This window comes from Cebus imitator, unplaced genomic scaffold (genome assembly GCF_001604975.1).
Source record: "Cebus imitator isolate Cc_AM_T3 unplaced genomic scaffold, Cebus_imitator-1.0 Scaffold6, whole genome shotgun sequence".
In the NCBI taxonomy this organism is placed as follows: Eukaryota; Metazoa; Chordata; class Mammalia; order Primates; family Cebidae; genus Cebus; species Cebus imitator.
In genome coordinates this window covers 12,141,394-12,148,875 of record NW_016107321.1, presented here as the reverse complement: position 1 = coordinate 12,148,875, position 7,482 = coordinate 12,141,394, and the positions used below count along the sequence as shown (strand labels likewise).

The window sequence follows — 7,482 nt, the reverse complement described above, 5'->3', positions numbered from 1 at the left end:
ATATATATATATATATATATATATAAAACTTGGATTATAGTCTATAAAAGAGCATTGCTCGTGAAGGAATAGTTAAGTAATAGAGTATAATTATGAATTATAATTTATTTTAAAGTGGCATTACTGATACTAGTATATATTGGTATCTGGTCAGTATGTATGAATGCAAAGCTGATAATATACTTTTTAGCCTATTATCTAAAAAAAAAAATTGTATGCAAACCTTTGCACACTGCTGCTGCCACATGTGCAAAGCATCAGAAGGATGCACTGGAGCAAGAAAGCAGCGCTAGCTTAGCAAGACACGGGGAAGTGATGCAATGAACAGCAGTCATTTGTAGAAAGGTAGAGGCAAACTTCCCTTGGCTACTTGAAGGGGTATTTACTAGAAGTAGGACCCAATACTTAGTGTCTTATAGGCTAGGGAGGTACCTCTCCGTGGGTGACTCTCCAAGGGATTTCTCATGGAGAAATAGTTACCTGTGGCTGGGCTGTCACATATACACCTATAGCCCTGCTCAAATTGTATGCCCATTAGCAGCCTGTATCTCCTGGAGAAAAATATTCCACCTACCCACATACAAAAGCTATATCAATTTGAGAGAATAAGATAGTGAAAAGTGCCTGAAGGACCTTATAAATGGCTCCCCTACGCTGTTAGAAAGCTAGGTTATCAAATGCAAAAATATAACTTTCTGAAGTCAATCAATCAGTCAGTCAACCAATCTATCTATTATCCATATCATTTATCTGCATGTATATTAAAGACCTTCGCTTCATTTCAGATACTCAAGCTGGGCTCAGCACTGGAGCTCACAGATAGTTAACACACAGTCTCCACCTTCAATCAAGAATTATGGAATTAAAAGGGATTTCAGTAAATCAATGCAACAGAAATCATTCTCCTTCTGTTCTCTTCTAATTCACATTCACATAGCATGGTAGATTAATCCTGAAATATTTTGCATGCCCCCCTCCCATTACGTTAAACTCAGAATTTTCCAGCATGTACCCAGTATTCATCCAGTCTTACGCTCACAGCATAACTAACACTTCCAGGGTGCCAGAGCTCAATGATGGGATTACTAAGATGGATATGACACAGAGACTATTTTTGAGGAGCTTGGGACTCAGTGGGAGATAAAACTTAGAAAAGATAATGTAAAATTACCAGGACTAAGTGCAAATACCAAGATGCGAGGATACAGAGGATGGCTAAACCAGTCTGGGTGTTCTGGAAAGGTGTCCTTCTTGGCAAAGAGCAAACACCTGAGCTGAGTCTTGGTAAATGGGCTAGTCACCCAGGTGAAACATATGTAAGACACATCCCGGCAGGGTAAAGAGGTTGAACAAAGGCCTGGGCATGAGAAACAACACGACTGGGACATGGAACTACCACCAGTCAGGCACTGAGAAACTCTACAAGGTGACATTCCGGAAAAGAGGATGGAGAGGGAGGTGGTGTCCGGATGGTGGAGGACCCCGAGTGCTATGCTCAGAAGTTTGGTTCTGGCTCTCTAGCAGGCAACAGAAAGCCACTGAAAGACTTTAAGCTGGAATTGAGATGGTATAATTGGGATTATTCTAGCTATGGTTTTAAAGGGTGTATTTGAGAAGGAGAAAACTGGAAGATCCAGAAAGATCAGTTAGGAAGGTATCTCAGGAATCCCAGGTGGAAGATGGCAAAAGACGGAAATCAGACAGAGGGAGCAAAGTGAGTGAAGAATAAAATATAACACAGCTTTAGGGAGCAGAATTTGTAAGACCTGGTGACTGGTCAGCCAGGGACAGGGTTGGTGGGAGGTGTAGGTAGAAGGAGGTAGGGTTTCCAGGGTGCATATCGGATGAGCCTCAGATGACTCTCAGGATTTCAGGTGCTATTAATTGAGCTCAGCAGAAGAGGGATTACCTAGGTTTTACAAACAAACACTGTCTCCTTCATGTTTTCTATCTTTGGAACAACTCTGGAACAATTTCTTCATTGCCCCTTCACATCACCCCTCTGAAGAACGCTTGCAGCTGAACAAATCTAAATACCTAACCCAGGATCCACATACCACTTGACGCTTTTCCTAAACACACCAGCTAACATTCGCCATTAGTTTCTACTGAGGCCTCGTAACACTAACGATTCATACTATGACAGGTACGATTTGGCTTATATCCTCCACTACTGCTAGCCTAACCTCACTCTAAACAAACTGTGAAACTTTTGCTGGTATACAGGCTCTAACATTGCAAAATCTCACCCATTTATATATCTAACATTGCAAAATCTCACCCACCAAGTTTATCCCTGACCACATCCTAGGCCCCCGATATATATTTTTTGTTTCATTGAATCAAGTTCATAATACTTTGCATCTATGAGAAAATCCCCAGAAAACCTCTTCCTCTTTAATGCAAAAAAAAAAGTGGATGCAATGTCCTTCCTTTTTCAGATATTAAACATTTTGCTTTCATCATTCACATGTACACATATTTCCTATATTGTGAAATCATGATTTTCTTGCTTTTTACTGCCACTTTATCTTCATATTATATAATTTGATTAAAAAATTTAAAGTGACAAGTTAATAATAAAAGCTAATAAAAAGAGACTGGGAATTAGGAAATATCAGTTCTAGGATAAACTTTGTTCCAACTAGTTGGGTGATTTTGATCTGGTTCTGTTTATGAAAGTCCTCAACAATTATCTACTGGAGGAGAGTCTGGTACCAGGAAATGCACAGACTTTGGACTAAGAAAGACCTAGAGCTGAATTATCTCTTACTATGCAAGCAGGCTTAAGAAAAGTGAGCTTTTCTGAGCCCTTGTTTCTTCATCTATAAAATGAGGTATATTCATGCCAAATTAGGTTAATTTTATCCTGCTTAAATTAAATTTTTAAGAGATAAAATACATAATGTTTCCAGCAGATTGATTGGCATGGAGCAGAGTTTTAGCAAATACTGGTTTCCATTTTCCTTCCCCTTGCCCCAGTTTCTCCACCTGCAATACGAGAGATGGCCCTAAAATTCAGAGGTACTGCCAAGTGTGCTCTTCATTTCCAAAACAAATGGTGGAACAAGGCACAGCTAAAACAAAGGCTGGTGCAAAGTCATGGATCCTCCAGCTGACTGCTTACAACAGCAGTGTTCTGGCTATGAACATGACAGAACCAGAACACCAGAGTCAGATCCAGAACATCAATGAACTCACTATTCCCAAGATTATAAAAATAGTTTTTAGTAGGTGCAGGATATCTTGGGGGTGTGGGAAAGAGGGAATGAAGAGCGAACCTAGGCTTTAAGATGGAATGGGAGAATTCGGTAGACATTGATGGGCAGTATACCAATAAATAGTCCCTGCACCATCTCCACATTTCTCCAGGGGAAGGAACTAAGATTATGATGCAGCTAAATACATCCACCTCATACTTAGCAGAGAGGTAAGATTCCTGTATTTATTATTTCACAATAAATATGTATTGGGAAGCTATTTGTAAGAGATCATGGTACAGAGTAAATAGCAGTCAACAGGAGAGACAAGCGCCTCTTACAGCTTATGTGCCAGTAGAGGAAGATGATATAAACAACGTTGCAACAAAGGAGAGCAAGTATTGTAATAGAAAAGTCCAGGCTACTATGGAAGCAAACAGAACACCCACTCAATCAATAACCGTCTGCTGCAATTTTTTGTTCAGGACACAGAGGGAATTTGGACGATCTGCTGTTTGGGATTCTCCCAGTTAAATGACATACTCTTCTTAATACCGCTACCTGTGAAAAAGCACAGATGTGAAATACCACAACTCAGTTTTTTTCTCTCTTAGCAGAATGGACATTGGCTAGTAAATCAGTTTCTTGCTTGTGTGACTAAAAAGAAATACACTAAGAAAAGCACTGAAGAAATACTACTGACCCACAAGAATATATTTAAAGCAATGCAACTAAATTTCTAGGTATTAGAAAACTACCGCAGAAAATTTCAAACCCTGCAACAGCCAGAGACAATGTGGCTTATTTCTAGCCAAAAAGAAAATAAACTGAGAACATAAATATATAAACAGATTCACAGCAGCAGGAAGTACAGATATTACTTAATTAAATGTCTAAATGTATAAGAATAGCTATAATATTGAAACCCACTATTAAAATTTTTAGTCATGAATAAATTTCAGTTTCCTTTCTATTCAAGTCTTTTGCAAAAGAGAGTTCACATACTGTTTAATTTTTAATTTATTTTTTTCTGTATTCACATCTTAATAATGATACTAAATAATTAACACTAAGATGGCCAAAAGAGAGTTCACATACAGTTTAATTTTAAATCTAATTATTTTTTTCTCTGTTCACCCCTTAATAATGATACTAATTAATAAACACTAAGATGGCCAAAAGGTAGAGAAGAACATGGACATCTTTGAATTAATATATTACTCATATATGTATGCCCGCTATCAGGGAACAATGCTGTTACTTACTCACTGTTATGAATTATATAGATTGACAATAAGAAATGATCTTTTCCCTAGAATAACATGAACAAGTAAGCAAAAGACAACATGTATAGCAGATCAGCATGAAAGATACTCGGTGTCATCATTAAATTTTGTTTACTGGAAGCCTATAGTATACATTACACCCAAAGACATCTGCAACCGTCTTTCCATCCCTTGCTAGAATATATGTTGCACTCCTTGCCAGACATTAGTTCTTAGGTTAGACCACAAGGAAGTACACATATAACAGGAGACACGTAGAGGTCACCACCGAGGTGTTTGGGCCCTGCATGCCTATCACATTCAGACCACAGGGTGTGGCTACAGTAGCTAGAGCTGGAGTTGTGAAAATGCCTCCAACCTTGCCCAGTTACGGGCTTCCTACATCCTGTGACAGTCACACCTCTTTTCATTTCTAAGATGCTGTGTGCACAGCATAGTTGTCAGAAAGTAGGCCCAGTGCACCACCAAACAAGTCTTGAAATTTTTTAAATGGCAAACTAGCTTTTTCCAATCCCCACTCGCTGGCAGGAAGGAATCAAGTAAAAAAGAATTCTTAAACGGGGTCAATGAGGACGGAAAAAAAACCAGTTTGTGAAAACCATTAGTTCAGAAAGATGAAAGTGAGACTATAACGTAAAAGTTAAGCAAATATTTTCAAAGCCTAGCAAATATTATTATCTGGGTCAGTCTGAAGCCGTTTCTTAATCTTCAGCATGAAACATATTAAGTTAGTATAGATCTCTCACATTTTGTTCTAAATCTGCCACAAAGTAATGAACAGACAAGAAAAAAATAGATATGCATTTTACCACACTATTCTGGTGATGTCGGGAACTTTTATCCATATTACAAATCTTTTTTCACCATGAGGAATAAAAAGCCTGTCAAAGAACAATTCTCATGACTCGTGATTAAATCCGCATTTTACGAAGATGTAGGTCATATTAATGACCTCTGATTCATTGAAAATTATACCTTCTCTTGCATAGGTCTGGCTTCTGTATACGAACGTTGTCTTTAGGAAAGTCATTCTCAGATCAAGACAAAAAAATGGATGGGTACTCAAGAAGAGAAAAATACTTCATTTTTAACTTTCTTAACATTCACAGAAACATTTCAGATACAAGCTTTCCACCCCAAAAAGAAAAGCTCAGAAATGAACATCTCGGGATGCTAAGGCTTCCTTGTTGATATTTCTCTCTGGGCTGGACCTGACTCTATTTACAGAAGGGGGCAGAACTTCCAGCATCCAAAGCCTGGGATCCCAGTTAGCACACCCAGCCCCCCTTCCCAAGGGGCTTTCCTTCCTGTGAGGCTGATGGCTGCTTCGTTTTGCACGGATGCCTGCCCGTGGCGATGCACCTGGCTCCCTGCGCACCACCATTTCCCAGAACTCCTCCGCCAGCAATGCAAGATCGCTATGTGAAACGCATCTTTCTGAAGAGGAGATGAAAGTTATTTTGCCCTCTAGTGCAGGCTCTGCCGGGAAGCAACTGCACCATGACAGCGCCGCTGGAGTCTGACGCGTCCGGGCCTCCGCGCAGCCTTCAAGCCATTTTCCTTCCCCCAGCCCTTCCTAAAATAGTCAGGGGGTGGAGGAAGGGAGGCTCCTTTAGAATCTGTTCAACGCCCTACCTCTCCCATCTGATAGTAGCAACAGTACCGACCATCACAATAAGAGGGTGGCTGCCTTTTGCTTCTGCACCATTGGAGCCCAGGGGACGTGCCACAAGCGGAAATGACAACTCAGAGAGGGGGATATTAATAGGGGCATCCACGTACGAGATGCAAAGAGGCTTCCCAACCTCCCGGTCTCCTTATCTACGAGTATCGCGCACGTACACACACCGCGGCCACCGCCCCCTCCCATCAAGCACGCAGAGCCCCAGCGTGCAGGCACAAACTTGCTGACAATTTCCCTGCAATGTGTTCGTCTTGCACCTCTCTCTCCTCTCCCTGTCTCCCGGTCTCTGCCTTTCCTTTTACCTTCTCTCGGCCTCGTTCAGTTTCCCAGCGGCGAGGCGAAGCGAGCGAACGCCTCCTCTCGACTCGCTGCGCCCAGGCTCCGCGGGACAGCGGGGATGCGCTGCGGTCTGTCCGCCCGCCCTGTCGCCGGGCTCGGGCGCCGTCTGCAGGGTTGCGGGAGCCCGGCCGCCCTGGTGACGGGGGACAACAATCCGGCCCTCTGCGGCCGGCGGCCGCGGCCCGGCGCCCGCGCTCACCCCAGCTGGCTCGCCCACACTCACTCCCGCGCCGGGCTGCTCAGCCGCGCTCCCCGCCCTCAGCGACCGGTTCCTCCTCCCGGCTGCACGCTGGGGGGTGAGGCCTCCCCCCTCCCCGCCCCCCGCAACTACTGCTCCGGTTGGGAAGGAAGGTCGCCCAGTCAGTTCAGCCTCCCTGCACCACCCCGGCCCCCCACACCCCCTCCCCGGCTCCGTGCCCTGCGCCCCGCGCCCGGCTCCGGGCAGCGCCGGTGCCTGGAGGAGCTGGGGGCGGGGACCCGGAGGCTCGCAGACTTCCCTACCTCTGGAGATAGATGCACGGCCTCGGGCGTTTCTCCGCAGCTGCAAAGCAGTGCTGCTGTGATTCACCCTCTCAGCAAGCCTTGCCCCTGGGACCACCTCCCGGGGGTCGAGGTGGGAAGGCAAAGTCCCTGAGAGCCAGGACGCGCTGCTTCCGCTGCCTGGAGGAGCTGCTCTGTCCTGGCTGCTAACTTTTGCCCAGGGTTTCCACTGCCCTGGTGACCTTCCTGAGCGGAATCTATCCTGAAAAGCTGGGAGGTTCCCTGTTGGTCCCAGGAAGGGCGTGATGAGGAGCAAAGAGCCAAATCCGCTGGCTCCTGTTTCATCAGCTTCCAAAAGGTCCTCACCGTTTTGGCTGCCAAGTCAGTAGCAAATAACTTAATTTGAGGGAGACTGGTCAGGCTTTACAGATTTTTTTTTAATTGTTATTCATAAAGTTTAGACTTTTTGAGAAAGCGTTTGACATCTTCATTA

At 43.8% G+C, this 7,482-nt stretch overlaps 1 protein-coding gene across 15 annotated transcripts in view; it reads right to left on the bottom strand.

Moving 5' to 3' along the window:
• The window catches only part of SYNE1 (spectrin repeat containing nuclear envelope protein 1), a 529,474-nt gene extending 522,702 nt beyond the window's left edge, over positions 1–6,772 (bottom strand). For 14 of the 15 annotated variants that reach the window (XM_017537464.2, XM_037742153.1, XM_037742143.1 and 11 more), the window contains exon 1: positions 6,473–6,772. The gene's annotated coding sequence lies outside the window, so the exon portion shown is untranslated. The remainder of the gene's footprint in view (positions 1–6,472) is intronic. The other variant, XM_017537517.1, reaches the window with a different exon arrangement.
• Between the last annotated feature and the right edge of the window lie 710 nt (positions 6,773–7,482).